Below are 9,458 nucleotides of genomic sequence, written 5' to 3'. Positions count from 1 at the left end.
TGGATAATGTCTGGTCTTATGGACCACTCATGGCACAGGAACGATCTGCTCAACCGATCCGCGAGAGTATTCTGAACTCCCAGGAGAAAGGATGCCACCAGGTCGATTGTATGTGCTATGCAGAAGTCCCATAACTCGATGGCTTCTCGGCAAAGGGGGGAAGAGCGGGCCCCGCCCTGTTTGTTGATGTAGTACATGGCCGTTGTGTTGTCCCTGAAGACGGAGACACAACGGCCGGACAGAAGCCTGCGGAACACCTGGCATGCTAGGCGGACCGCTTGGAGCTCCCGTACGTTTATGTGGAGGGAGAGCTCCTCTGATGACCACAGGCCCTGGGTGCACAGGTGGCCTAGGTGGGCTCCCCAGCCGAGGGAAGACGCGTCTGTGGTCAGAGACAGCGTGGGCTGAGGCGGATGAAAGGGCAACCCTGCACACACCACGGAGGGGTTCCGCCACCAATCGAGGGAGTGAAGCACATTCGGTGGCACGGTGACCAAGGTGTCTATTGAGTCTCTGGTCGGACGGTACACCGAGTGGAGCCACATCTGAAAGGGGCGGAGCCGGAGCCTGGCGTACTTGGTGACGTACGTACACGCCGCCATGTGCCCCAGCAGAGCGAGGCCAGTGCGGACCAAGGTCGTGGGGAAGGTCTGAAGGCTGCGGATGACGGTCGTCAACGCCAGGAACCTTGTCTGAGGAAGACAGGCCTTGGCCAGAGTGGAATCCAAGGTCGCTCCTATAAAGTCCAGCCTCTGCGTGGGAACCAGGGTGGATTTGTCCACGTTGAGCAGCAGGCCGAGGCTCGTGAACAGGTCCTGTGCCACTCGCACATGCTCCCTGACTTGCTCCCTGGAGGCCACTTTCAGGAGCCAGTCATCCAGGTAGGGGAACACGTGGAGCCCTTGGCGATGGAGGTGGGCGGCTACCACTGCCATGCACTTCGTGAATACTTGAGGTGCTGTGGAGAGGCCGAAGGGAAGGACCGCGAACTGGAAGTGTCGACGGCCCGCCACAAAGTGGAGGAATTGTCTGTGCGGAGGGAATATGGCTATATGAAAGTAAGCATCTTTCATGTTGAGGGCAGCATACCAGTCCCCGGGGTCCAAGGAAGGGATAATGGTCCCTAGGGAGACCATCCGGAACTTTAACTTCAATAGGAATTTGTTGAGGCCGCGTAGGTCTAGGATCAGCCTGAGACCTCCTTTCGACTTCGGAATCAGGAAGTAACGGGAGTAAAATCCTCTGCCCCAATCTTTCTTTGGTACCTCCTCCACTGCTCTGATGCTGAGGAGCATCTGTATCTCTTGCAAGAGGAATTGCTCGTGAGAGGGGTCCCTGAAGAGGGACTGGGAGGGAGGACGGTAAGGCGGGGTGGAAGCAAACTGGAGGTGGTATCCGTGCTTCACGGTGCGCAGGACCCAGACATCGGAGGTCAGGAGGGACCACGCAGGGAAAAAATAAGAGAGGCGGTTGGAGAACGGGGGGAAAGGATCCCGAACTGAGAAAGGTATGCTGCCCCCGGGCGTGCCTTCAAAAGGACGGCTTCGGGTCCGGCTGTCGTTTAGAGGAGCCACAATTATTATTAGATTGCAGCCCGGAATAGTGCCTGCGGCCTCCATGCCCTCGGCGTCTGTTAAAGTCCTGCCTCTGCCTGGGGACAGAGTACGGGCGGAAGTGCTTAGGACGGTAAGTGCGCCGCTGGGTTACGGGGTATGCATACCCAGGTTGCGCATAGTAACCCTATTATCCTTTAGGTTCTGGAGCCTGGTGTCGGTTTTTTCCAAGAACAAATCCTTGCCCTCAAAGGGCAGGTCCTGGATAGTGTATTGGAGCTCGGGCGGAAGGTTAGAGGACTGCAGCCAGGAGATACGCCACATGGTAACGCCGGCCGCCAAGGTCCGGGCTGAGGAGTCCGCCGCGCCTAGGGAGGCCTGCAGGGAGGTCCTAGTCACCTTCTTCCCTTGCTCCAGGAAGGCTTTGTACTCCTGGCAGGAATCTGGGGGAAGCAACTCCCGGAATTTCGCCATCTCCGACCAGGTGTTGTAGTCGTAGCGACTCAGCAGAGCATGCTGATTCGCTACGTGGAGTTGCAGGGCGCCCACCGAATACACTTTACGACCCAGGAAGTCCATCCTTCTGGCCTCCTTGGACTTAGGAGCGGGGGCCGGCTGTCCATGGTGCTCCTTGTCGTTAACAGACTGGACCACTAGAGATGAGGGAGGAGGGTGCATGTAGAGGTACTCATATCCACGGGATGGCACCATGTATTTCCTCTCAACCCCCTTCGCCGTCAGTGGAATAGAAGCCGGCGATTGCCAAAGGGTATCAGCCTTGGCCTGGATTGTCTTAATGGGCACGTCCGCCGCCAGGATGCTGCAAACAGGGTCCTCGACCTCTGGGACCTCCTCCACCTGCAGGTTGATATTTAAGGTAATTCGCCTGAGGAGGTCCTGATGAGCAGCAAGGTCAACTGGTGGTGGGCTCGAAGATGAAGTGCCCGCCACTGCCTCGTCTGGTGACGAAGAGGACGAGATACTAGGAGCCAGGGCGTCTGGAATCTGCTCCTCTAGCTGAGGCTCCTGCTCCGGAAGCACTGGTGAGGCAACTGGAGGAGGTAACTGGGCGTCCGTGCCAGCTGGCGGAGGGCGACTAATTGTGGCCTCAGGGGCCCGATGTTCCGAAGAGGCGGCCTGCGCTGGAGCTAGGGGAGCACCTTGGGCCTGATGGTATGCCCATGGTGTCCAAAAGGGCCACTGCTGATTAACCTGTGCTTCAGACTGTGCCTCCTGAAACAAGCCCTCCGGAACATCCGCTTCCTGGTCCTGGGAGTAGTAGCTTCCCATCTGGGACAAGACTGACGGATGCCTGGAAGGCCATGGCGGAGCAGATAGGCCTTGAGCCGACGTCCCCACCGACCTGGTGCTCTTCCGCACCAGGGAGCGGTGCCGCGAAAAACTGCGGTGCTGAGAACGGGACCGGGACCTACGACCGGCTCAGTGCCGGGAGGTCGACCTGGACCTGGAGTATCGGCGTCGGGAGCGGCTTCTAGTAGAGCGGTGCCGTGACCGGTGCCGAGACCTCGAGCGGTGCCGGGAGAAGTACGACGGCGACTGGGATCGAGAGCGGTGCCGTGAGTCCGACTGGCGCCATGCTGAGGAGCGGTGCCGGGACTGCGAGCGGCGGGAGGAGCGGGAACGGTGCCGGGACCCGGAACGTCGGCGGGACCGCGATTGGGAGTTGTGCCGGGCAGAAGTGCTGGCGGAAGCAGGATGGATCAACGCTGGCTTCCCCATCAAGTGGATGGCCCGCACCGGCGGTGCCGGGGGCGGCGGCGGTACCGCATCCGAGAGCGCTATCAGGTCCTTTGCCACCTCGCAGACCTCCAGTGTAGAAGGCACCAGCAACTCGACCACGGCAGGTGCCGGGGAGACAGGAGTCGGACTCAACGGGCCTTGGCGAGCTGGAGTCGACGGCAATGGCTCAGGCGGCGGCACAGTGGCTGCAGGCACCATGCGGTGCGGTGGAGCCGTGCCCTCATGCCGCACCGCGGGCGGTGCCGGGGCGGCAGGGGTCTTAGGAATCTTCACTCTAGGAGAGAGCGAGCGCCTCTGGGTTGACTTAGGCACCGACGACGTTCGGTGCCGAGAAGGAGCGGGTGCACCGGTGCGGCCTGGTGCCGAAGACGAACTCTTCGCGCCCGATGAAGGTGCACTTGGTGCCGAGGACGGAGGGGTTAGAGCCGCCTCCATGAGGAGCTGTTTTAGTCTATGTCCCTCTCCTTCTTGGTGCGAGGCTTGAAAGACTTGCAAATCGCGCACTTAGACGACTTAGACAAGTGCGACTCCCCGCGGCTCTCTCCTGGGACACCCTGAACATGATCCAGTAGTTGACGTGCTGTAGGGGAAAGAGGCAGCTCAGGATCAATGGGCAGGTGCACATGCTGTGCAAATGAGCCCCTCCCCATCCCCAGGGGGCTGAGACATTGTGTGTGGGGTGGAATATCTGATTCATTGATCACAGAGCTTTAGAAGGGGATTGTTGCTCCCAGGACAATGCTTGTATTCTGCAGGACACAACTTGTCATTGTCTCTCTAGATTGGGACAATACTCGGTGTCAGGGCTGGTCCCATCCTCCCTGAACTCCTGATTCCTGAACAGCTCACCAAGAAGGGGACAGACCCCTCCCCCTTCCCTGGCTCTCAAATCCTTGGTTAGGTGAAGGGACTGAGTGTGAGCACAATCCCCCCAGGAATCTCATGGCCCATTGGAGAGAAGGGCTGATTCCCTGGGATCCTCCTGTTTCTCTAGGAAGGAGCCTGTGACTCTTCTCTGAGGACCATCTTCTGGATCTCACAGGAGGGGTTCAGACTCTCACTCCCCAAGCCAGCCAGGGGCCCTGTGCTTAGTGCTCAACAGAACCAGGCAGAGCTCTGGCTTGAAATTCCAGCTGCTTCCGACACTGCATTGCACCAACTGCCCTGATCAAGGATGGCCCATTGTGGGCCCAGCTAGGAAGACAGAGTGGAAAATGGATCTTCCATTCTCTCCTTATCAGTCCTCTTAAGAGTTAAGGTAAAATTGCCTGCCGCCCCTCCTCATGGGGTTCACCTCCAAGATGTAGTGGAGCCTGTCGGTGCCTGGGGGACTCTGCAAGCAGGTTCCCCAGCATAGCATAAAGGAGGTCTAGCAAGACCTTGTTCAGAGCCTTCAAAGCAAGGGAGAGCCATGGGTCAGAGTTAGGGAATCTAGGACTAAAATTGCCACAAGATGAGAACAGGGGTGTAGCGGGGTGGTTACCCACTCCTGCCCTTTGGGGCTTAAAACAGCCGAGGAGAGGGCTGTAGCTGGGGCAAGAAGCGTGGGCTGATTGGGAGAAAGCAGGCCCAGCGGCAGGCAGGTCCCAATCAGGCCCAGCTGGCCACTATAAGAGGCAGTGAGCCAGGAGCCCAGTCAGTCTCTCTCTAGCTGTAGAGGGAGATGGACCTGGCTGCAGGGAGCTGGAGACCGGGTACCTGAGTGGAACAGGGCTGGGGGAAGGCAGAGGCAGCAAGTCCAAAGCCCTTTGCCTATGATGAGTGGCTGATACTTCAGTCTGCCCCAGTGAACAGGGGCTAGATGGAGACTGGGCAGTAGCCAATACTGAGGCAGAGTGGGGATAATGGGGTGGGGGTTCCCCTGGGAGGAGGAGACCCAGTTAAAGGGGCACCGGGGTCCTGGGAGGGATACGGGGGCCAGTAGTGGAAGGCGGATCACCGGCCTGCAGAGGGCGCTCTGGACACTGGACTGAGCTAATTCCCGAGGACGACCAGTATGAGGTGCCGCAGGGGTGAGTCTGATCCGTTACAAGGTGTCTCTGGGATACATCAGTGAGACCCCCCAAGTATGTATCGTGGCCTCTCTCATTCACATCCCATTGTGGGCAATTAGCAATGATTCATGGCAGGGTGACAGCTGGCTGTTCGATCCATGAGCTTAGCAGGTCTCTGTGGAAGACCTCGTAGGCAGCAGAGTATGGAACAGCCAAGCTGCTATGGATGGAAGTCGGGCTGCTGGTGGAACATGGCATGTGGAAGGAAGGAATCCCCCATGGAGGGGTAACATCATCCCCCCCATGGATGGGAGGATCCTACCCTGCAGCTTGTTCCATCTCTTCCCACCCCATCCCTATCTCTGGAGCTCCAGTGAATTAAGGGATCAGGGAGCAGAGGTCACTCCTGCTCCTGGGAGGGAGGAGTAGGGGGATGATCTACCTGGACTTGGGTGGTGTCCTTCTCTGTGCCCAGAGTAAAGACGGAGTACAGGGCAGCTTGCAGGAGGTGAGTCTTGAGCTCTGGCTCCAGGGCAGGTTTCATGGTGCTGGCAAGAGAGAAGAGCCAGTATTAGACTATGCAGTACGGGAGTGGGACTGGCACCAACACAGATGTGAAACTGCAAAAATACAAATTTAAAATAATTTGAAATAACAATTTCTAACTGGAAAGTGCATATAAAGTAGTACAAAAATCAAGTGCAAGAGTCAAAATTAAAAACAGTGTTCTACTTTAAAAAAATCTGTTTTTATATATACACAAACACCAAACAAATTAGATTTTTACTAGGAAAATCTGTTTTTATAAACAGAAATACAAATTTGGATTTAATGGGATTGGTGTTTCTCTGTTTTTCTATCACAGATTTGCTTAATATTAGGAATAAAGCTGGAAAGTTGAATCCTCATGTCAGGCGCAGCATCAAGTCTATTTCTATATTTGGTTTTTGTTGCAGTATAATGCGAAAATCCTGTCTCACACAAATAAGTTATAGCAAAAGGAAGCAGCACTCAAACTGCACATTTAGCCACATTAGGGTACTCTTCCATTAGGCTACTCCAAAAATTATTCAGCAGAAGATCCTTAAATTTTTGTTTCAAATCAGAGTCAGAAATTAAGTCAATTAGGCTTTCATAATCATGTGCAGTAAAGGCGACTGGTTTGGCTGTAATTACAAATGGATTTCAAACCCAAGCATTATCATCAGTAGTTGTAGGAAAATATTCTAATAAAGAGGCCTGCAAGTCATGTAGGTGCTGTAAAATGGTGCTGGAAACATGGACTGTAGAATTTATTTCAGTCAGAAATTCATGTACTGTAGGGAAGCAGTTGAAGTTATTGTGTTCTACAGAAGATGCCCAGAATTCCAGTTTCTTTTTTAATGATGAAATTTTATCCATTGTAGTAAAAATGATCACATTCTTTCCTTGCAGTGACAGATTAATTTCATTTAATTTTGCAAAAATATATGCAAGATATGCAAGTCTCATTAGCCACAAGGAGTGGCCACAATGACTGTCAGACAGTCATTACATTTTCGTCCTGAATTAACTGAAGTGAAGAATACCATAGTTCACTACAAAGATCAAAAAACCTCACAAGCACTTTTCCTCTGGATAGCCACCTCACTTCTGTATGTAAAAGAAGCGTTTTGTGCTGACTACCCATTTCCTCGCACAAAATTTTAAATAACCTGAATTGAAGTGGTCGAGATTTGAAAAACTGATAATTTGTATTGCTTCATTGAGCACAATTTTCAGATATGCTGGTGTTTTTTTAACTGCAAGTGTTTGTGTAGAAAACTATGGCTCTTAGTGCTTTCTCGTGCCACACTTATGATTCGCATTACAGCTCCCTTCATCTTCCTGATCATTGCCCAAGCACCATCAGTACATACATCAATACAATTTCCCCAACTAATTTCATGCTTTCTGTTAAAATTGTTGATGCAGTTGAATATTTCTTCTCCAGTCATGTTGCTTTGCAGAGATTCACATTAAGAGCAGGTCCTCTTCAATAATATTATTAAATCTATATCGGACAAATACTAGTAGCACAGCAAGTCTTGAAACATCAGTGGACTCATCTAGCTGCAATGAATACTCATGGCAAATTTTCAGTTGGCAAACTAGCTCTTTTTCTGTGTCATCGGCAAGATCTTTAATATGGCATGCAACAGTATTGTTTGACAACTGTACAGCATCATTTTTTTTACCAGACTGCTCGCTCAACCTGCACGTTACAATATCTTTCACGCAAGGCTTGGTAAGTGTTTCTCCAATAGTGTGAGCTTCTCTGGCAAGCACTATATGGTAACATACTCGATAAGATGCCTTTGTTGCAGTTTTGTTGTCTGTTTTAGCAATTTTAATCATCAAAAGTTTACAATTTCCAAGTGAGTCACGCTGCTCTTCAAAAAACTTATCTTTGTCTTTGTATTCAGCATGCTTGTTTTCCAAATGCCTACGAAGTTTAGCAGGAACCAATGAACTGTTTGCTGGTATTTTGTTGCACACAACACACTGAGCATCAGGAACATCTTTATTTCCAACACACGTAAAACCGAAAGACAAATAACTTTCATCATACTTTCGTTTCAGTCTTTTAGCACTTGCTTCTTCTTGTTTTTTGATATACTTCGGTAGAAATTTTTTCACCTTGGATAACTTGTACTAACAGATTTTTCGGCAACAAAAGACTACGATTGTTAATCTTCATTTTGAAGTGTCACGATCTTTTGCTCGTTTATTTTGGCCACAGTTAGAGTACCAGAAGAACTTGCTTTTTGTTTCAAAGTTTTGTCTTTTAGCCACAAATCCATGGTGATTAGGTTTAGTAACAATATTTAGAAATACCGATTTTTGTCAGTTTTTTTTGGTCACAAATATTTACCGTATATTGTTTCGAGCGAAGCTAGTTTAGTTGTGCTTATCGCACACATGGTAAAGACCCACAGGTTTAAACGTGTTGAGTGAATGTTATACTCAACATGGCATAAAGAGAATGGTGTGTGCATACCACTGCAGTTCACGCAGCCTCGAGTGGAAGGGGTACGACATCACTAACTGAAACATGCCCGAAAGGGGTAGACGTCAACATGCATGCTGCATTCTCTTTACGCCATAATATTCAATACGAGATCTATCAATAACCGGAAAAAGAGTTTTATGTTAATTATAGTAATTCAAAAAAAGTTGTAAGCTACGCTTCAATTATTCCAAATTTAAAGTTAAAAAAAAATTTAAAGACCCATTTCTTTTAATTACGATTCTTTCATGGAACACCTCTTCACATTGTTTGGAACACCAGTGTTCCACAGAACACAGTTTGGGAAACACTGCTTTAGACAGTTCCTTGCTGTGGTGGTAGGGAACTTCCTGAGACTTAGTATGATATTGCACAGGGTCTGGAAATGTGACTTGCCTGTGTTGAGTCCAACAGTGCTCCTGTCAACTCTATCCCCTGAATGAAGGATAGGGTTGACTTCTGTACATTCAATAGAAGGCCCAGGTCTTCAAAAGTGGCTCTTATGAGGCTCATATGTGCCACCACTTGTGCCTTGGAGCAGACCTTGATCAGCCAGTCTTCGAGGTATGGGAACACCTCCACCTGGCACTTGCGTAGGAATGCAGCTACAACTGCCAAGCACTTGGTAAACACTTGAGGTGCCCCCACAGGCCCATGTCCGAGACAAATGTGGTTCGAGTAGCCTTTTAATGGGAGAGGAGCAACGGAAAGCAGCACAATGAGGTTTAAAGCTAAATAGCTGTGTTTATTTTTAACGGGGTGGGGGGTTGTTACAACTTGGGCCAGGGAAGGGTAATTTTGTTAACCAGGATATTATTAAAGTACGAACACACCTAAGATATTATCAAAATACAAACGCACCTGAAATATTGTCAACATACAAATGCACTTAAGATACTGTCAAAATACCAATGCATACTACTTACTATTTTACACTGAGTGGAACAGGGAACACAAGGAAGGGAAGATACTAGGTAACAGTAATTAGCCAGAGGTAGTATCACAGTAAAACATACACTGCTTTATATGGAGAAAAGGGGGTACAAAATGGGAGAACTTAGGCAAAGACAAAGTGTCTATAAAAAACTTAAAATCCACATACCACACTCCAGATACAACTGA

The 9,458-nt window shown here is 50.5% G+C and overlaps 1 pseudogene; it reads right to left on the bottom strand.

The window, feature by feature from the left end:
* Positions 1–6,136: 6,136 nt before the first annotated feature.
* Positions 6,137–8,130, bottom strand: LOC120397279 (annotated as a pseudogene).
* Positions 8,131–9,458: the final 1,328 nt, after the last annotated feature.

Source organism: Mauremys reevesii, linkage group 2 (genome assembly GCF_016161935.1).
Source record: "Mauremys reevesii isolate NIE-2019 linkage group 2, ASM1616193v1, whole genome shotgun sequence".
NCBI lineage: Eukaryota > Metazoa > Chordata > Testudines > Geoemydidae > Mauremys > Mauremys reevesii.
This window is presented reverse-complemented; position numbering and strand designations above follow the sequence as displayed.